Raw genomic sequence first — 23,023 nt, 5'->3', positions numbered from 1 at the left:
ACAGAGGAACTCTGGAGCCCTGTCAGAGTGACCATCAGGTTCTTGGACAACTCTCTGACCAAGGCCCTTCTCCCCCGATTTCTCAGTTTGGCCGGGCGCCCAGCTCCATGAAGAGTCCTGATGGTTCCAAAGTTCTTCCATTTAAGAATGATGGAGGCCACTGTGCTCTTCGGGATCTGCAATGCTGCAGAAATTGTTTTATACCCTTCTCCAGATCTGTGTCTCGGAGGTTTACGGACAATTCCTTTGTCTTCGTGGCTTGGTTTTTGATCTGACATGCCCTTTCAACTGTGGGGTCTTATATAGACAGGTGTTTGCCTTTCCATATCATGTACAATCAATTTAATTTACCACTGGTGGACTCCAATCAAGTTGTAAAAACACCTCAAGGATAATCAATGGAAACCGGATGAACCCAAGTTCAATTTTGAGTGTCATAGCAAAGGGTCTGCATACTTATGTAAATGTGATATTTTAGTTGTTTATTTTTAATTACTTTGCTAAAATTTCTAAACACCTGTTTCGCTTCTTCATTCAGGGTAATTGTGTGTAGATTGATGATAAAAACGAGAATGTAATCAATTTTAAAATAAGGCTGTCACGTAACAAATTGTGCAAAAAGTGAAGGGGTCTGAGTATTTTCTGAATGCACTGCATGAGAGAGGTAATGAAACAGAAATTAGCACTATCATCTTCATATGTAAAAGCACCGGAGAAAAAGACTACAGATAGCCAAACCTTATGTAAAAAAAAAAAAATGCTGGGAGAGGCGCTGAGTCCCTGCATCACTTTGCTTTTACCATGTAAAGATGCTAAACTCTGCAATTAGCAGTTGCCATGGATACCTCACTATAGTCTGATTCAGTGGAACATTTCATAAGTCCTTTAGTTGTGGAAGACTTTCATGAGAAAATGGTGTCTTCCCATGTCTTAGTGCTCCTTCCTGGAGATGTCTCAACCGACTGCGAACCGGGGTCGGGCGGTCAAGAGTGACAATGCTCAAATGGGGCTACATCGAGAGTACAACAACCTGTGATTGTGGCACACAGACCCAGACAATGCAACACATACTGCAATGCCCATTGTTGGATAATCCATGTGCTACTGCAGACCTTGCACTTAACACTCCAATAACGCAGTGCTTGACCACGAAACCAAGTGTCCTTTTATAATATAGACGTCATCCCATCTAAAGATTAGATGTGCAGGAATGAACAGCAGATGCTGGCTAAAACCGAGGATCGACACAAAAAGCTGGAGTAACTCAGCGGGACAGGCAGCCTCTCTGGAGAGAACGAATGGGTGACGTTTTGGATCAAGACAGTTCTTCAGACTGAAAGTCACGGGAAAGGGAAACAAGAGATATAGACGATGACGTAGAGAGATAGAGAACAATGAATGAAAGAAGTGCACAAACAAAGTTATGTTGATAAAGGAAACAGGCCATTGTTAGCTGTCTGTTGGGAGAAAATGAGCAGCAGGTGCTACTTGGGAGGGAATGCAGGGATTACTTGAAGTTAGAGAAATCAATACTGTTCTCATTTTAATCCCAAAATTAGATGTGTTGTACCATAATGTTTGGGACAAAGACCCATCATTTATTTATTTGCCCCTGTTCCACAATTTGAGATTTGTAATAGAAAAAAATCACATGTCGTTAAAGTGCACAATGTGAGATTTTAATAAAGGCCCTTTTTATACATTTTGGTTTCACCATGTAAAAATTACAGCAGTGTTTATACATAGTCCCCCCATTTCAGGGCACCATAATGTTTTAGACACAGCAATGTCATGTAACTGAAAGTAGTCATGTTCAGTATTTTGTTGCGTATCCTTTGCATGCAATGACTGCTTGAAGTCTGTGATTCATGAACATCACCAGTTGCTGGGTGTCTTCTCTGGTGATGCTCTGCCAAGCCTGGAGGGCATAACACCCCCACCACCGTGTTTCGCAAATGAGGTGGTATGCTTTGGATCTTGTGCAGATCCTTCTCTCCTCCATACTTGGCTCTTTCCATCACTCTGGTATAAATTAATCTTCGTCTCATCTATCTGCAAGACAGTTTTCCAAAACTGTGGTTGCTCTTTTAAGTTCTTCTTGACAAACTGTAACCCGGCCATCCTCTTTTTGCGGCTAACCAATGGATTGCATTTTGCAGTGTATCCTCTGTATTTCTTTTCATGAAGTCTTCTGCGGACAGTGGTCATTGATAAATCCAGACCTGACTCCTGAAGAGTGTTTCTGATCTGTCGGACAGGTGTTTGGGGGATTTTTCTTTATTATAGAGAGAATCCTTCTGTCAACAGCTGTGGATGTCTTCCTTGGCCTGCCAGTCCCTTTGTGATTAGTAAGCTCACCAGTGCTCTCTTTCTTCTCAATGATGTTCCAAACAGTTGATTTTGGTAAGCCTAAGGTTTGGCTGATGTCTCTAACAGTTTTATTCTTGTTTCTCAATCTCATAATGGCTTGTTTGACTTTCATTGGCACAACTTTTGTCCTCATATTGATAAACAGCAATAAAAGTTTCCAAAGGTGATGGAAAGACTGGAGGAAAGACTAGGTGCTCTCTTAACTGCATTACCTTACCTGTATACCTGCATTAAAGAGGCAATTAAACACATCTGAGCAATTACAAACACCCGTGAACCCATGTCCCAAACATCATGGTGCCCTGAAATGGGGGAACTATGTATAAACACAGCTGTAATTTCTACATGGTGAAACCAAAATGTATAAAAATGGCCGTTAATAAAATCTGACAATGTGCACTTTAACCACACGTGATTTTAAAAAAAAATCACAAATCTCAAATTGTGGAGTACAAAGGCAAATAAATAAATGTCTTTGTTCCAGACATTATGGAGGGCACTGTACTTTCTTAGTATTTTGTGGACTTGGAAATGGTCCTCTGGCCAAGCTTAAAGTTGTAAGCTACAATCAGTTGTGTTGTCCAAAAGGCCTGCTGACCTGACCATTCTGGCCCTCCCTGTGAAACCCTTCATTATTATGTTTAGTACTGAATCATTTGTCTCAGGTACGCATTCATCACCCACAATGAATAAATAAGTAAAGTTAGTGTAACATTTTCTGTAATTCTGCCAGGTTTATCAACAAGTCAATGTACACACCAAGGATTTCTCCCATCTCCTACGGATTCAAATTGTTGGCTGCTAATTTCTCTGGAAATCGTGAAGCTTGTGCTGCATATGTTAAGGAGTATTTATGAGCAACTAATAGATTAAGTCTAGCTTTATAACCATGTGCAGTGATTATCTTAGTAAAATAGCTAAATGGTAAGTAAATCTATTATTTACAGTCTGAAAGTAATCATTATAGTTATTTATGGTTACTTACTACCCTTGAGAATAGACAGGAAAATGCATTAGGCATCTTCTGTAATCTCCAATGTATTACGCTGTAATTAAGGCATAATTGTTCATCTATCTCTCATGCCATCCTGCACGGGGCTCAAAAATAGCATGGGCTTTGATTAACAGGGGACGGCTCCATGTGGAGATCATATTGGTGTCAGAGCATAATTTTGAATAGTTTGGTGATACTCAAGCAATAATATCCATTTATGATTTTTTTTTTCCAATTTTATTTTTGCCATTCCATCTCCTCGCTTGCAAATGGATTTCATTTGTGCCTTTTATACAATGTGATCTATCATTTGAATAGAAAAAGGAAGACTTAAAGCACTCCATAGATGCTGCCTCACCCGCTGAGTTTCTCCAGCATTTTTGTCTACCTTCTTTAAACTATCACTGGTATGTCTGTTTCAACTTTTGGTCTAGAATTTGCTGTTGGATTGACAATGAAACTGATCATTGTGTGCAGCCTTGCACATGCAGTCAGTAATACCTGCTCATCCACCACATTTTAATGTAACAGTCTTCACAACTGCAATCATCAAATAATTAATTTCAGGAGATGTTGTTACAACTTCCACTTTCTACACTAGGTTTTTACTCTCAAAACACAAAATGGCAAATTATTTGGTGCATGAATGCACACATTGAAGTAGCATTCTATGGATTAAGACTGGGGCAAGGCCACAGGGGAGTAATGTGCGGTGGCATCTTGTGCTTTAGAATCATAAACCTTGTTCCATCTTCATTGTTATCATGCACAAATCATGAGCAGCAAGGTCTACAAGTTAAGCACAAATATTGGTCCATGATTTCCTGCTCTTCCTGCTAGATAGCTTACAACATGTTACTTGCTACCTTTTAACTAATAGCTGTTGTATCGCGTTGCAAACAGCGACAGCTAATCTAGCTGATTAGCACGTTGCACAGAAAGGTTATTTCAGGTCGTATGGAATTGAATGCTATCAACACTTTTGGAAACTACAAACTAAACAGTCTAAGGGCAGTTTTGTAAGTGATGTAGATGCACTATGAATGAATAATTGGTTTGGCCATTATGGAGCAGTAATACACATCACTGGAGATGGAGTCATAGAAATAGCTAATCACAGGCCCATACGAAGCTTTTCAAAAAGGGGGGTGGCATGACAGGATTACAAAAAATTTAATGTGAAATAATGTGCGCGCTGCGCACATCACGAGCGTGAAGTCCCTCGATGCCGGGGTCCAGGAGCAGCTTAAGGGGTTTTAGATGCTCTCTGATCCATTCTGAGCCGTATTTTGGAGCATTTTTGCACCAAAGTTATGACCTATCTTCCAGAAATTAACAGGAATCTGAGGTAACTTTTTCACACAAAGGATGGTGGGTGTATGGAACGAGATGCCAGAGGAGGTAGTTAAGGCTGGGACTATCCTAATGTTTAAGAGTCATTTGGACACGTACATGGATAGGACCAGTTTAGATGGATATGGGCCAAACGCGTGTGAGTGGGACTAGTGTAGATGGGACATGTTGGTCGGTGTGGGCAAGTTGGGCTGAAGGGCCTGTTACCACCCTACATCAATCTATGACTAAAAAGTTAAGAAGAAAAATGCATGTAGATAAGTAGAGCAGGTTTGAAAGAGGAGTGAAATGTAAAGGCAGAGAGAGGTTTATGGGTGGAAATGAACATAGGAAAGGAGGGGGGAGGGTGGGCTTGGGCACATGGGTGGAGGTGAAATAGACACAAAGTGCTGGATAACTCAGTGGGTCAGGCAGCATCTCTGGAGAAAAGATATAGATAATGGTACCCGGATGTGGCGCTGATGGACGAGAGGCCGAAACAAAGAAGTCGAAGCCAAAGAACGAAATGGTAATGAGGCCGAAACGCCAATAAACCAAAAGAGTCCGAAGACGAAATGCCTATTAACCGAAAGGGTGGGACGCCTAAATGCAAACTAACCAAAATGGGCGGGACGCCTAAACCCAAGGAACCGAAAAGCTGCGTTGCCTTAAAGCAAACTTAGCGAATGACCTCTCTGTTGAAACGCCACCTACCTGAAAGGCGGAGTCGCCTACAGGCCAAAGGACCGACTGCCGCTCAACAGAAAAGTCCAATAACGGACTTGACATTGCGGGGGGGGGGGACTTGTCAGCAATTGGTCCAGACCCCCGCGTCCATCACATCACTGAGAAGGCATGAACATTGTCCCAAACCTCCTCTCCACCCGACCCACAGCCCGCGGAGGGTGGCCGTGGGAGATTGGGGGCTGTCCCGAGCGATGCATACCTTCGGCCCCTTTCAACTTGGTGCTTGGGTTCAGATTGCCCAGTCCCTGTGGCTGCTAGTAATGTCAGGGGGGGGCACAGAAAAATTAAAGAGCCCAAGGGGGCCATAAACTAAAAAAGGTTGGGAACCACTGGGTTAGACAACGCTCTCTCTCTCTTTCGCGTGTCCTGTGCATTTTTAAACTCTTACTGCTGCTCTTTCTCCTCTTGGCTAGATTAGCTAGTGGGAAAAACGTACTGTGACCCCAGCTGTTAAATCTTTTCAAATGCTTTCTGATTGTTTCTATTGAGATGGACAGCCAAGGGCAGCGATTCTATTGCTCAGGTCTCCAACACATAGGACGTAAAGAATAACCACTCAGCTGGATATCCATTGGAACGGATCCAAGAGGATAATCCATTGGATAGGACGCTCTTGATTATCTAGGAATCAACCTACATCTTCAAGCTCGATGATGCCTCCTTTATTTTATGCAGGAGGAGGTTGATGCCCTTCAGTGATGGGCAAGGTCTCCTTGTAAGACCTTTAACGCTCAGATGTGAGTATTCGCGGCAGTCATGTTAGTTACATGTTTAGTTCTGTTGACAGATAAAGCGTAAACATGTTAGTTACATGTATAGTTCTGTTTAGAGATGCAGAGCGGAAGCAGGCCCTTCGGCCCACCGAGTCCGCGCCGACCAGCAATCCCCGCACATTAATGCTACCCTGCACACACTAGGGACAATTTTACACACACCAAGCCAATTAACCTACAGACATGTACGTCTTTGGGTATGGGCAGAAACCAAAGATCTCGGAGAAAACTCCATACAGACATCGCCCATAGTCGGGATCGAACCTGGTTCTCCAGCGCCGCAGTGCTGTAAGGCAGCAACTCTACCGCTACACCACTGTGCCGTACCTCTCAAGTTTCATATCACTCAAGTCAATTGATCTCAGTCAAAAAACACCTGCAGCTTCCATGCATTTGTACATCGTGGAGGACCGTGATTTAATATCCTGAAACACCCGAAATGTGCTTGGAGTCAGTAATTGCCTTGGCTGATCAGCTTTTAGAATTAAACTCTGGCAATGAAAAATATTGCATTGCACATTAACCATATAACCATATAACAATTACAGCACGGAAACAGGCCATCTCGGCCCTACAAGTCTGTGCCGAACATTAGAACTTATATTCCCTTGAATAATGCATGTAAGATTTTGAAGGCATATTGAATAAAATGTGGTGGTGGTTGAGGCAGATACTATAATGACATTTAAGAGGCCTTTAAATTGGTGCGTGAATATGCAAGAAATGTAGGATGTGGATCATGTGTAATCAAAGGAGGTTAGTTTAACTTGGAATCATATTCTGCACAGATATTGTAGGCTGAAGGGCTGTTCCATGTTCTAACATATTTTTAATCTTGAAAATACCATTTTATTAATGTAAGCTGCATTTCCAGAATTATATGATAAAACATCAACAATGCTCTCTAAATCTTTGAAAGCTCAAAAAAAATGTTGTTTATGGTATTGTTGTTTTCAATTTTAATACTCTGTCTGTGAACCAATGAGTAATTCTCAGTGAAATACACTAAAATATTTACAAAGCTGTTCCTGTTTCTCCTGGTTTGCAAAACACAAGAATTCTCCATTCTGATTAGCTGGCCACCATGCAAAAAGACACAAAAAGCTGGAGCAACTCAGCAGGTCAGGCAGCATCTCTGGAGAGAAGGAATAGGTGATGTTTTGGGACGAGACCGTTCTTCAGACTCAGAGTCAGGGAAAAAGGGAAACGAGAGGTATAAGTGGTAAGATAGAAAGATTTAGAACAAATGAATGAGAGATATGCAGAAAAATAACAATAATGATGTAAACAGGCCATTGTTAGCTGTGGGCTGGATGAAGCCTGATGGCTTCATTGTCCATTGGCACATAGAGCACCCATGGATGCAACATCAAATGAAATAAATAATCCATGTCCCTTTGTGCAAGGCTTTGTTCATGGTTGGCAATGAGTGCTGCCTTCCTTTACTTTCCACAGGTTCTGAATTGTTGGGTTGAGTTCACGTCAAATATTTTCATATATTTATGCAAATATGAGATTAAAAGGCAATTATTCGTCTCTTCTCCAGAATAATATCATGCCCGACTGGAAGTTCACTAAAATCTGGCTTTTAAGTAATGTTTACGTTATATTGATCTTATTTTGCCCATATGTCTACCTGTTACTTTGTGTCATGATGACTAGTCTGTTTATTGATATGTTTTGATTAGGTGTACGATGGAAAAGACAGTTCTGCTCATCTTATGGGAGCTTATATTGGCACTGGAATGCAGGCCGTGACTTTAAGCAGTACATCGAATCACTTGTGGCTGGAGTTTAATACAGACTCTGCAGCAACTGATGAAGGTTTTCAACTTGTTTACCATGGTGAGTACAGTTCGAATGTGTCTTCTACCTTGTACCTTGTGGTCATCACTTTTGAAGAGTACACCAGTGACTATACTGGAAGTTGGACAATTTATACTGGACAATTTTGACATTTATACCAAGCCAATTAACCTACAAACCTGTACGTCTTTGGAATGTGGGAGGGAACTGAAAATCTCGGATAAAGCCTATGTGGGTCACGGGGAGAACATACAAACTCCGTACAAACAGCACCCATAGTCGGGATCGAACCCGGCACTGCATTTTTGCTGTAAGGCAGCAACTCTACCGCTGCACCACCATGACTGCATTATATGCGGTTCGGGTACATTATATATGCGGTTTGTTGCATAGAAATCTTATTTTAAATTATGTTAAAAGTTCCATGCAAAGATGAAATTATCTTTCCAAAGTAGTGCAAATAAATTATTGAAGCCATATTTTCAATTAGATAGCTTTTGCAGATAATTATTTATTTATTTAATTGCAAAAATTCTAAGAGGCTATCCTAATACTTAGCTTTAGACAAAAGATGACAATTATATTGATTCAGTCTGCGGAAGCAATCTAAAAGTGAATTAATTCCAAAGGGATCTTTGGGGGGGATAAAAACATGTATGATTTGTGGGTGGGAGGAACAGCCACAAATGGGTAGTATGAGGTTAATCTTATAAACAAACTCACCAACAGAGGAGGTCACAGAAGGAACTGATGAAATTGCTCTCAGGCCTACTTTGCTGTTCATTAGGCTTCATTGAAAAACATAATAAAATAAATAATGAATGGCCTGGTCATCATTATGCAAGGTAAAAGGAAATAAACTTGCAAATGCCTCTGTTTTATATAAAACCTGTTCATTTGCTCTGCTTTGCAGAAATAAAAGACATAATTGGAGGGGAAATTGAGAGAGGAAATAAAGTATGTAGGAAAGAACTGCAGACGCTGCTTAAAATCAAAGATAGACACAACATGTTGGAGTAACTCAGCGGGTCATGCAGCATCTCTGGAGAGAAGAAATGGGTGATGTTTCGGGTCTCGAAACGTCTCCCATTCCTTCTCTCCAGAGATGCTGCCTGACCCACTGAGTTGCTCCAGCATTTTGTGTCTTATCTAGAGGAGATGAAGATTAGAAACATAGAAACATAGAAAATAGGTACAGGAGCGGGGCCATTCGGCCCTTTGAGCCAGCACCACCATTCATTGTGATCATGGCTGATCGTCCTGTATCAATAACCATACCAGAATGCCATGTCTCAGAACACTCTCTATGGAGCAACGGTAGAATGGCACTAGCAGCTGTTGTGGCAAGTTGACTTTCCTGAAATATCTTAGGTAATAAAGCCGTTGTTGTGCCTTCTTTACCACGGAGTGTGTATTAGTTGACCACCTGAGATCTGCTGAGATGTGGGTGCCCAGGAACCTGAAACTGGAGACTCTGTCCATTCTTTCTCAGTTTATGTGCAGTGGGGGATGGTCACCCTGCTACTTCCTGAAGTCATTTAAGAGCTCTTTTGTTTTTTTTTTGTATTGAGTGCTAAATTGGTCTCTGAGCACCAGCCTATTAACCCCTGTATTTAGAAGATTGAGAGGGGATCTTATAGAAACTTACAAAATTCTTAAGGGGTTGGACAGGCTAGATGCAGGAAGATTGTTCCCGATGTTAGGGAAGTCCAGGACAAGGGGTCACAGCTTAGGGATAAGGGGGAAATCCTTTAAAACCGAGATGAGAAGAACTTTTTTCACACAGAGAGTGGTGAATCTCTGGAACTCTCTGCCACAGAGGGTAGTTGAGGCCAGTTCATTGGCTATATTTAAGAGGGAGTTAGATGTGGCCCTTGTGGCTAAGGGGATCAGGGGGGTATGGAGAGAAGGCAGGTACGGGATACTGAGTTGGATGATCAGCCATGATCATATTGAATGGCGGTGCAGGCTCGAAGGGCCAAATGGCCTACTCCTGCACCTAATTTCTATGTTTCTATGTTTCTATGTATCTCCTCCCTGTAAGCTGACTCATCGCCCTTTGTGATCGGCCTCACCGCTGTCGTATCGTCTGCAAATTATATGATGGTGTCGTACTGTGGGTCAATATGCAGTCATAGGTATAGAAGGAGTAGAGGAGGGGGCTCAGCACACAGCCTTGTGGAGGTCCTGTGCTGAGTGTCAGAGTGGAAGAGTGGTTGGGTCCCATCCTGACTGACTGAGGCCGGTCCATAAGGAAGTCCTAAATCCACAGGCAGATGTTGTGTTCGAAGCCTAGGTCGGACAGCTTGGAGACCAGTCTATTGGGTATGATTATGTTGAATGCAGAGTTGTAATCCACAAATAGCAGCCGTGCATATGCTCCCCGTTGTTCTAGGTGGAACACTACAGTGTGGAGGGCAGTGGCAATGTCCACTAAAGATTGGGTGTGTGAGAGGGGGAACAGATAAACATTCTGTGAGAGGGGAGATAAAGATCATGAGGGTGGCATGGTGGTACGGTGGTAGATTTGCTGCCTTACAGCGCGTGCAGCACCGGAGACCCGGGGTCGGTCCTGACTACGGGTGCTGTCTGTATGAAGTCTGTACGTTCTCCCCTACTTGACCCACGTAGGTTTTCTCCGAGATCTTCGGCTTCCTCTCACACTCACACACGATAGTTGTGATATTTCAAGAATCACTAGAGTTAGGAGTGTTTCCTGAAGATTGGATAATTGTGAATATCACCCTGCTGTACAAGAAGGGAGCAAAATAGACGAGTGGAAACTATCGGCCGGTTTGCCTGACTTCAGTGATTGGTAAGATTTTAGAGTCAATTATAAAGGATGAGTTTACGCAGTACTTGGAAGTTCACGATTAAATAGACTGGTCAGCATGGTTTTGTGAATGGAAGATCTTGCCTGACAATTCTGCTGGAGTTCTTTGAGGAAGTTGAGGACAGACAGAGGGGAGGCTGTAGATGTTGTTCACCTAGATTTTCAGAATGCCTTCGATAAGGTGTTGCACATCAGGCTGCTCGGGAAGATGAGAGCCCGTGGTATTAAAGGGAAGATACTAGCATGGATAGTGGGTTGGCTGGATGGCAGAAGGCGAAGAGTTGCAATAAAAGGCACGTTTTCAGATTGGCTGCCAGTGACTAGTGGAGTTCCGCAAGGGTCGGTGCTGGGGCCGCTTCTCTTCACGTTGTATATTCATGATTTGGATGAGGTAATTGAAGGCTTTGTGGCCAAGTTTGCAGATGATGCTAAGATAGGTGAAGGGGTAGGCAGTGTAGAGGAAGCAAGGACTCTGCAGAAGGACTTGGACAGGTTAGTGGAGTGGGCAGAGAAGTGGCAGATGGAATTAAGTATAGCAAAGTGAGGAGTCATGCATTTTGATAATAAAGGCATAGATTGTTGTCTAAATGGAGAGATAATCCTGAAATCAGAGGTGCAAATGGATTTCGGAGTGCTGATGCAGGACTCCCAAAAAGTTAATTTGCAAGTCGAATCGGTAGTAAGGATGGCAAATTCAATGCCAGGGTTTACATCTAAAGGACTGAAACACAAAAACAGATATATAATGCTGAGGCACTGTAAGGTGCTGGTCAGGCCACATCTGCAGCACTGTGAGCAAATCTGGGCCCCATATCTGAGGAAGAATGTGCTGGCTCTGGAGAGAGTCCAGAGGAGGTTTACCTGAATGATGCCAGAAGTGAGTGTGTTAGCATATGATGAAATGTTTGACTGAACTGGGTCTCCAATCACTGGAGTTTAAAAGGTTGAGGGAGGACTTCAATGAAAATTACAGAATAATTAAAGGCATAGAGTGGATGTGGAAAGGATGTTTCCACTGGTGGGAGAGTCTAGGGCCAGAGGTCATGGCCTTTGAATTAAAGGGTGCTCTTTAGGAAAGGAGGTGAGGAGGGACTTCTTTAGTCAGAGGGTAGTTAATCTGCGGAACTCATTGCCACAGAGGGCTATTGAGGTCAAGTCAGCGGATATTTTTAAGGCAGATATTGATTAGAACAGGAGTCAAGGGTTATGGGGAGAAGGCAGGAAAATTCGAATAAGGGGCTGTCCCACCTGGGCGACCTAATTGGCGAGTTTAGAAGAGTTTGAAAAAAAATGACATGTTGAAGACCTCCTTCAACTATGTAGAAGACCTCCTTCCACCTCCTTCGGCTATGTTGAAGACTAGCTTCGACTAGCTACGACTAACCTTGGGAAAATTGGACACCGAATAGTGGAGAGTGAAGATGACCTCCTTCGATCTCCTTCGACGTCCCTTCGACTATGATGAAGACTATCTACAACTACCTTTGACTACCCTCGATTACCTATAACTAACATGCCGATATACTACGACCCACTGCGACTAAACCTACGAGTATAAAAAGTATCGATTTTTTCCATGGCGACGTTTTTTTACTCGCGGGCATTTTTTAACAATTTTTTTAAACGCCGCGATCTAACTGAGGCCTCGAGTAAGTGGAGACCACTCTCAAGCATGAAGGAGAGTTAGGAAGACCTCATACGACCTTGCGTCAACCATGCTGTAAGTATCAGTCGAGGGGAAACTCACCAGAACTCGTGGATTAAGCCATCCAAGTGGGACAGGCCCTTTAGGTGGCAGAGATCAGCCATAATTGAATGGCGGAGTAGACTCAATGGGTCAAATGGCCTAATTCTACTCCTGTAACTTGTGCACTCAAGACCTACATGTTTGTAGGCTTGGTGTATGTGTAAAATTGTCCTTAGTGTGTGTAGGATAGCGTTAATATGCGGCGATCGCTGGTCGGTGTGGACTTGGTGGGCCAAAGGGCCTGTTCCCACACGGTATCTCTCAACTAAACTAAAAAAATGAGATAAAGATTGTTAAAGAGAATGAATTTTGAACATATTGAAAATTCAGCTGCGACCAGAAAGACGCTACGACTCTTTGTAGACCTCTCACGACCATACAGGCGACCCCTGGCGACATGTCGCGGATCACCTCTCATGGCCATAGGAGACCTCTCACGTCCATACAACCTGTATGGTTATGAGCAGTCTCCTATGGTCATGAGAGGTCTCCAAAGAGTCGTAGCGTCTTTCTGGTCGCCGCTGAATTCTCAACATGTTGAAAATCTCGGCGACCTATCACGGGTGCCAGCAGTCGCCTGTAAAGGTCGCGTTAGTGGGACAGGCCCTTAAAGATCATGATTGAGGAGGTAAAGATAGTGAGAGAGAAGCAATAACTATTGTGTGCTTGTGAGAAAGATAGAGAGAAAAGAAAGATTGTGAGAGATTTGGAGGAAATAATGATTGTGTGAGGGAGAAAGCGATAAAGGTTGTAAAAAGATAAATATAACAGAGATGGATAGATTCTTGATTGGTACGGGTATCAGGGTTTATGGGGAGAAGGCAGGAGAATGGGGTCATGAGGGAGAGATAGATCAGCCTTGATTGAATGGCGGAGGAGACTTGATGGGCCAAATAGCCTAATTCTGCCCCTATCGCTTATGACATGATGAGATAGTGAAAGGAAATCTCTATTTGGAGGGAGGGAGAGAGGGAGAGAGGGAGAGAGGGAGAGAGAGGGAGAGAGAGGAGGGAGAGAGAATGGAGAAGAAGTTTGTGTGGCACAGAGGAGGCACACATTGTTTCAGAGACAAGTGGATAAAGATGGTGAGAGAGGCAATGGCAATGGTGGTTATGATAGAGAGAGGAAAAGATTATGTGTAAACCAGAGAGAGGAGATAAAGAGAGAGAGGAGATAATGGTTGTGTATGAAGAGGAGATAAAGACTGTGTGGAAGACACAGTAGATGCATATTATGAGGGATGGAGAGTGGAAAAATGTTTGTATGAAAGAGAGAAGAGGAAGAGAGGAGAAGCTAAATGTTGTGCAAGAAAGAGATAAAGATTGAGAGAAGTTATAAAAAGCATATGATAAGGAACCTGAATGTTGTAAGGGTAGGAACTACAGATGATGGTTTAAACCGGAGATGGATTCAAAATGCTGCAGTAACTCAGTGGGACAGGCAGCATCTGCAGGTGTTTCGGTCGAAACGTCACCCATTCCTTCTATCCAGAGACGCTGGCTGTCCTGATGATTTACTCCAGCATTTTGTGTCTATCTCCTGAATATTGTGAGAGCGGGAGGAGATATAGATTGTGAGATAATGTGAAGATTGCTCTGAAAAATAAAGATTGGACACAAGAGGGAAAAGAGAGAACAAGTTTGAGAGAGAAGTTAAAGATTGGGTGAGAAGGAATGGAGATAAAGATTGTGTGAGGGAGGGAGGGAGAGGGGGGAGCAACATCGGATTTGAGAGAGATCATAAAATTGTAAGAGATGTGCAGATAAGTACCGTGAAAGAGAGAGAGAGAGAGAGAGAGAGAGAGAGAGAGAGAGAGAGAGATAGAGAGAGAGAGAGAGAGAGAGAGAGTAAAGAGAGATGCAACAGGGTGAGAGAGAGAGAGAGAGAGAGAGAGAGAGAGAGAGAGAGAGATAGAGAGAGAGAGAGAGAGAGAGAGAGAGAGAGGAGATAAATATTGTGATAGAGAGAGAGAAAAGTAAGATAAGAATAATCTCATCATAAGGGAGATTATTTGAGGGAGAGATTAAATTTGTGTGAGTGATCGAGCTCAAGAAATATCAACATAAATTCTGAGCGAGAGAAAGAGAGAGAGAGAGGGGGGTAGTAATGGCTGCATGTGAAAGTGAGGGAGGAGCGATTGTGTGAGAGGGAGAAAATAAATATTGAAGATATACACAAAGCTGGAGATACTCAGCAGGACAGGCAGCGTCTCTGGAGAGAAGGAAGGGGCGAAATTTTGGATTGAGACCCTTCTTCACACTTAGAAAAATAGAAACATAGAAAATAGGTGCAGGAGGAGGCCATTCAGCCCTTCGAGCCAGCACCATCATTCATTGTGATCATGGCTGATCGTCCCCAATCAATAACCAACGCCTGCCTTCTCCCCATATCCCTTGATTCCACTAGCACCTAGAGCTCTATCTAACTCTCTCTTAAATCCATCCAGTGACTTGGACTCCACTGCCCTCTGTGGCAGGGAATTCCAAAAATTCACAACTGTCTGGGTGAAAAAGTTTTTTTCTCACCTCAGTCTTAAATGGCCTCCCCTTTATTCTAAGACTGTGGCCCCTGGTTCTGGACTCGCCCTACATTGGGAATTTTTTTCCTGCATCTAGCTAGTCCAGCCCTTTTATAATTTTATTAGTTTCTATAAGATCCCCCTCATCGTTCTAAACTCCAGTGAATACAAGCCTAGTCTTTTCAATCTTTCCTCATATGGCAGTCCGGCCATCTCAGGGATCAATCTCGTGAACCTACGCTGCACTTCCTCAATCACAAGGATTTTCTTCCTCAAATTAGGATACCAAAACTGTACACAATACTCCAAATGTGGTCTAACCAGAGCCCTATACAACTCCAGAAGAAGAACTTGTTCTTCTTCTTCTTATGTATGGCGGCACAGCCTAAAGTTGTCGGACAACTTGTTCTATTTGATCTTATTTCAGACTGAGATGCTGCCATGTCGTGCTGAGTTACTTTTGTGTTTATCATCAGTTTAAACCAGCATCTGCAGTTCCTTCCCACTGGAAATAAATATTGTATTGGCTTATTATCGTCACATGTACCATGATACAGTGTAAAGCTTTGTTTACATTGTGTGAGGAGGTTGACTGAGAGAGATTATGTGGAAGGACAGGCGGGTCACATGAGCGAGAGATTCTGAAGGGGGCCAAGTGGGAGACAGAGATATTGTGAGAATGGCAGGAACGAAATTGTGAGGCGTGATGGAACCGATTATGAAAGGGAAAGAAAGACATTGTGAGTACGGAGGTGAGAGAATCTATACTGTGTGTTTAGTATTGTGAAAATAGAGAGAACTATCATGAGATGGGAGGAAATCTCTCTTTCCCTCTCCTACCCCCGGCTGAGAAACAGTTTTTGTTTAACCATTGCATATTAAGTGAAAAAGCAGTATTTTCCATTAACCACTTGCTATTCTTTATATGCTTGACAACCTTACCATGATGCTTTTGTACGCTATGACAATCTCAGACATGATAATTAATATATTAAATAACATCTTCTAGAAACATATAAAATTCTCTAGGTATTAGAGAGGATAGATGCGGAAAAAATGTTCGGAGTGTCCAGAACCAGGTGTCACATTTTCAGAATTAAGGCCATTTAGGACTGAGATGAGGAAAAACATCTTCACCCAAAGAGTTGTGCTTCTGTGGAATTCTCTGCCACAGAAGGCAGTGGAGGCTTTCAAGAGAAAGTAAAGGGCCTGTCCCACTTGGGCCGTCACTTTCGTGACAAGCCGGTAGTGACGGTCGCGCGATGGTCGTGCGAGAGTCGCGGGCGTCATCGTGCGCCCACACAGCCGTCTGGAGCGCGCGACGTCATTTGAAGATGGACACAAATGCTGGAGTAACTCAGCGGGACTGGCAGCATCTCTGGAGAGAAGGAATGGATGATGTTTCGGGTCTAGACCCTTCTTCAGTCTGAAACGATGGTCTTGACCCGAAATGACACCCACTGCTTCTCTCCAGAGATGCTGACGGTCCCACTGAGTTACTCCAGCATTTTGTGTCTATCTCCAATCGTCTTGGCCCCGCTCTGGGAGTAGGAGTTGGGGCGGATCTGGATCCACAATGGCCGTGAGCTCGCCAATCATTTGCCTGCTTCTGCTGCTGTTGGAGGTAAGACGTTGCGTCACGCCAGGGTCTTGGGCTTGTCCCACTTTGGCCTTCAGTTACGTGGCCCACGAAAATTTTGTGCAGGACGAAGTCCACCCTCCTCCACGCCACTCCACATTCCTCCACACAACTCCTTGTGCCCGTCCCCGCGCTACCCACGCGCTACCCACACGCTAGCAGTTCGCGTAAATGGTACGCGAAAGACAGCCAAGTGGGACAGGCCCTTTAGATTTAATTCTTAGGGCTAACGAAATCGAGGGATATAGGGAAAAAGCAGGAACCGGGTACTGATTTTAGATGATTAGCCATGACCATATTGAATGGCTCGAAGAACCGAATGGTCTATTACTGCATCTATTTTGCTGTTTCTAATAGTTTTCAGTGAAAAAATTATCAGGGATGTTTTCTAAATATTATTTTAGGAATTGAACTTCCTTTAAATATAATCTAACCTTGTGTCAAATTATTATTGAAAAAACTTTTTTTTTCGAAGCAGCAATTTCACAGTGAATTGCATTTTAATACGAAAGTAAATGAAGAAAAGTCAGAAAAACTCCAAATTACATAAGGACCCAGACTTTAAATTACCCTTCTAATAAGTTAGAATCCTTCAGCTATCTGTTGGTTAAATTCAATAACAGATGGTTTAATCAATTTTGTACGATTTTTTTTTGTTTTAAACATTGTGTGCAGCTTGAGATTTGATGGCCTTCAGAGTAAAATCAGTAATATGACAGATTTAAGCAATTATTTATCAGTTGCTCTTTGAGACCGAAGTTTAATTTTCTCAGTGGATTTTTGCAAAACAAAAACAGAGCTTTATTAAAACAAGACCACTTCTGCTATGATTTATAGATGGTACAACATTTATCCAGGGAATCTTTGGAGACATCAGTGGCATGATGTAATATATCAGTCTGCCTTTCAACTTAACAAATTTTGTAAGAATATAACCCTAAGAGGAAATAATTTGTTTCTCATCTAAAATGGATACAAACAACTCCCATTCTATTTGGATGAACAGCTGGAAGAACATGCATTTGAAACTTTGAATGGTCTGTTAGCCTAGAGAAGACCAAGGGTGTACCACACTACTGGGCAAAAAGGAAAACTATAATGGTTTATGTTTTTGGGACTTACAGTAGATTGAAACTTTAAGTGTTTAATTGAAAATGTAATCCTGCCATGATAGTGAAACAAGGTGTATAACAAGTCCCACATCCAAAGCTTGGAACAGTCAAAAGATTGTGCAACATGTAACATAGACAACATCATATAAATGGTTCCACTTCCACATCAGTCTCGACCCGAAACGTCAACTATTCCTTCGCTCATAGATGTTGCCTCACCCGCTGGGTTTCTCCAGCATTTCTGTTTACCTTCAAATAAATGGTTGTTTTTTTGTGTGATTATTACTGAGAAGGAAATCTTAGGATACATAAGATCTCACCATCTTTATCCCAAGGTGCAGTGAAATCACAGGCCAACTGTTCTGTTCATTACCTTGATGTCATCTCTTGTTGATTGGAGTTGTGGATTCCAGACTCTCTTCAGGAAACAATTCTCTCAATGAAAGTGATATCCATTTATTGATTGTAGACACATTGATTGATTCAATACAGCTAATCTTTCCATAACACCCAAAACAACTGCACAATTCCCAGTGCTGTCTAAATAAAATAGACATCAAGCCACTCAAATACGTTTTATGGCAAGTGACAAAGCTGTGGTTACCAAGCAGAATATGTGCAGCATATCTGATGCATGTTGCTCTAATTTACTGAGGTTGTGGATGGCCTTAAGGTTACATCCAACCACTGAAGTGCCACTGACAGTCACTGGTGTATTTATCTGTATCGCCAATTCCTGATGGATTTTGATTGCAGCACTGATGCAATGAGTGAGAGGTGAGAGTTCCCATGGGATGTTGTATTCTCCAAATGTTTAACATAGCACTTTTGTGAAGTACCTGGCAGCAGGTCAAAAGCAGACAAAATTAGACTCCCAAAGAATCTGCTCTGTTTTCAGCTTCTGATAGAAATGATTAGAATACAATAAGGTTTGTTGTTGTGTTATAAAGTGACTAGCCTCTTTAAGTAATTAATATTTATACATATTTGGATTCCACATTCAGAAATCATTTAGAATAACATAATCTTGAAGTTATATGGCATTAATGTGATAACATATTCTGTAGCAATTCAGAGGAGTGTTAGCAACAATAATTTAACAGGTGTGTAGGAAAGAACTGCAGATGCTGGTTTAAATCGAAGGTAGACACAAAATATTCAACTCAGCGGGACAGGCAGCACCTCTGGAGGGAAGGAATGGGTGACGTTTTCGGTCAACTGACTGAAGTCTACCAATAATTTAACAGGGCTCTTTCAAGAGAGACTGGCACAGGTAATTAAAAAAGATGGCTTTTGAAGAACATTGTAAAAGAGGAAGAAGATGTGCAGAGATAAAGTGTTTGAGAAAATATTCCACAAATGTAAAGCTCTGGGGACTGAAAGCACAGCTGTAGTGGTGGAATGATTAAATTGAGTTTGTAGAGGAGGCCAGAAATGGAAATCAGAGTCATTGGACTGAAAGGGATGGAGGAGTTTGCAGGAACATGATGCATGGTTCTCTTGGCAGCTGCAGCACGCTGAGCACAGAGTTTTGGGCTGTACGAATTGAGATGAGAAAAAAAAAGAGCTTTGGGTAAAGGTACAGTGAGCCAAGGGTACAGTGGGCTAAAGGTACAGTGCTTTTTGTTTATATAATAAAGGTGCAGTTTAAGGGTCAAGAGGGAGCAGCTGTTGTGGGTCAGATACCTGCTGATTTCTCCCAGCAGTTTCTATTGTATTATACTTGTATCGGATCCAGGGTAAGGCGGGACAATGACAGTCAGAGCAGTGTACTGTTCTGGATGTCAGATGTGGGAGGTCATGGTGTCAGATGGCCCTCCAGACGTCCACATCTGCACCAGGTGCAGCGAGATGGGGCTCCGAAGGGACCGTATTAGGATCCTGGAGCAGCAGCTCGATGACCTCTGTCTGATCAGGGAGAGTGAGGAGGTCATAGAGGGGAGTTATAGGGAGGTGGTCACTCCAAAACCACGGGAGAGAGACATGTGGGTCACGCTAAGGAAGGGCAAGGGGCAGAGTGGGTACTCCAATGTTGGTACACCTCGCAAATAAGTACTCCTGTTTGAGTACGGATGGGGGTGACAGCCTACCCGGGGGTGGTGACAGCGGACGGGCCTCCAGCACAAAGACCGGCCCTGTTGCTCCGAAAGGTAGGGAAAAAAAGAGCGCAATAGTAATTGGGGACTCTATTCTTAGGGGGTCGGATAGGCGATTCTGTGGACGCAGTCGGGAGACCAGGATGGTGGTCTGCCTCCCTGGTGCCAAGGTCTCGGACATGTCTCAACGCATCCAAGATATCCTTAAATCAGAGGGAGAGGAGCCTGAGGTCGTGGTACATATAGGTACCAATGACATAGGTAATAAAAGGGAAGAGGTCCTGAAGGGAGGATTTAGGGAGTTGGGAGGAGAGTTAAGGAAAAGACCAAAAAGGTAACAATCTCAGGATTACTGCCTGTGCCACGCGACAGTGAGAGTAGGAATGGAGCGAGGTGGAGGATAAATGCGTGGCTGAAAGACTGGTGCAGTGGGTATGGATTCAAGTTTATGGATCATTGGGACATCTTTTGGGGAAGGTGGGACCTGTACAGAAAGGACGGGTTGCACTTGAACCCGAGGGGGACCAATATCCTAGCGGGGAAATTTACAAAGGGTACTGGGGAGACTTTAAACTAGAATGGTTGGGGCGAGGGACTCAAACAGCAAAAGCTAGTAGACAGAATGGGAGGCAGGAAGCAGAAAAGGGAAGCACTCGGACACAAGAGGAGAAATAAATAAAAGGAAATAAACTGAGAATAAGAGACGGGGGGTTTCTTAAATGTGCATATTTTAATGCTAGGAACATTGTAAGAAAGGTGGATGAGCTTAGAGTCTGGATAGACATCTGGAAGTATGATGTTGTGGCGATCAGTGAAACATGGCTGCAGGAGGGCTGTGATTGGAAACTAAATATTCCAGGATTTCATTGCTTCAGGTGTGATAGAATTGGAGGGGCAAGAGGTGGAGGTGTTGCATTGCTAGTCAGGGAAGATATTACAGCAGTGCTTTGGCAGGATAGATTGGAGGGCTCATCTAGGGAGGCTATTTGGGTGGAATTGAGAAGTGGGAAAGGTGTAGCAACACTTATAGGGGTGTATTATAGACCGCCAAACGGGGAACGACAATTGGAAGAGCAAATATGTAAGGAGATAGCAGATATTAGTAGTAAGCACAAGGTAGTGATTGTGGGAGATTTCAACTTTCCACACATAGACTGGGAAACACATTCTGTAAATGGGTTGGATGGGTTGGAGTTTGTAAAATGTATGCAGGATAGTTTTTTGCAGCAATACATAGAGGTACCTACTAGAGGAGGGGCAGTGCTGGACCTCCTGTTAGGAAATGAGACGGGACAGGTGGCAGAGGTATGCGTTGGGGAGCACTTCGGGTCCAGTGATCACAATACCATTAGTTTCAATATAATTATGGAGAGGGTCAGAACTGGACCTAGGGTTGAGATTTTTGATTGGAGAAAGGCTAACTTTGATGAGATGGGAGATGATTTAAAAGGAGTGAACTGGGAAATTTTGTTTTATGGGAAAGATGTAGAAGAGAAATGGAGGACATTTAAAGGGGAAATTTTAAGAGTACAGAATCGTTATGTTCCTGTTCGGTTGAAAGGAAACAGTAAAAATTGGAAAGAGCCCTGGTTTTCAAGGGAAATTGGACATTTGTTCGGAAAAAGAGGGAGATCTACAATAATTATAGGCAGAATGAAGTAAATGAGGTGCTTGAGGAGTATAAGGAATGTAAAAAGAATCTTAAGAAAGAAATTAGAAAAGCTAAAAGAAGATATGAGGTTGCTTTGGCAAGTAAGGTGAAAGTCAATCCAAAGGGTTTCTACAGCTATATTAATAGCAAAAGGATAACGAGGGATAAAATTGGTCCATTGGAGAGACAGAGTGGACAGCTATCTGCAGAGACAAAAGAGATGGGGGAGATATTGAACAATTTTTTTTCTTCGGTATTCACCAAGGAGAAGGATATTGAATTATGTGAGGTAAGGGAAACTAGTAGAGTAGCTATGGATACTATGAGGTTCAAAGTAAAAGAAGTACTGACACTTTTGAAAAATATAAAAGTGGATAAGTCTCCCGGTCCTGACAGGATATTCCCTAGGACAGTGAGGGAAGTTAGTGTAGAAATAGCCGGGGCTATGACAGAAATATTTCAAATGTCATTAGAAACGGGAATAGTCCCCGAGGATTGGCGTACTGCGCATGTTGTTCCATTGTTTAAAAAAGGTTCTAAGAGTAAACCTAGCAATTATAGACCTGTTAGTTTGACTTCAGAGGTGGGCAAATTAATGGAAAAGATAGTTAGAGATAATATATATAAGCATCTGGATAAACAGGGTCTGATTAGGAACAGTCAACATGGATTTGTGCCTGGAAGGTCATGTTTGACTAATCTTCTCGAATTTTTTGAAGAGGTTACTAGGGAAATTGATGAGGGTAAAGCAGTGGATGTTGTCTATATGGACTTTAGTAAGGCCTTTGACAAGGTTCCTCATGGAAGGTTGGTTAAGAAGGTTCAACTGTTGGGTATAAATGCAGGAATAGCAAGATGGATTCAACAATGGCTGAATGGGAGAAGACAGAGGGTAATGGTGGATGGCTGTTTGTCGGGTTGGAGGCAGGTGACTAGTGGGGTGCCTCAGGGATCTGTGTTGGGTCCTTTGTTGTTTGTCATGTACATCAATGATCTGGATGAAGGTGTGGTAAATTGGATTAGTAAGTATGCAGATGATACCAAGAGGGGGTGTTGTGGATAATGAAGAGGATTTCCAAAGTCTACAGAGTGAGTTAGGCCATTTGGAAAAATCGGCTGAAAGATGGCAGATGGAGTTTAATGCTGATAAATGTGAGGTGCTACACCTTGGCAGGACAAATCAAAATAGGACTTACATGGTAAATGGTAGGGAATTGAAGAATACAGTTGAACAGAGGGATCTGGGTATAACCGTGCATAGTTCCTTGAAGGTGGAATCTCATATAGATAGGGTGGTAAAGAAAGCTTTTGGTATGCTAGCCTTTATAAATCAGAGCATTGAGTATAGAAGCTGGGATGTAATGTTAAAATTGTACAAGGCATTGGTGAGACCAAATCTGGAGTA

The sequence above is a fragment of the Leucoraja erinacea genome, chromosome 4 (genome assembly GCF_028641065.1).
Source record: "Leucoraja erinacea ecotype New England chromosome 4, Leri_hhj_1, whole genome shotgun sequence".
In the NCBI taxonomy this organism is placed as follows: Eukaryota; Metazoa; Chordata; class Chondrichthyes; order Rajiformes; family Rajidae; genus Leucoraja; species Leucoraja erinaceus.
Note: the sequence above shows the minus strand (reverse complement) of the source record.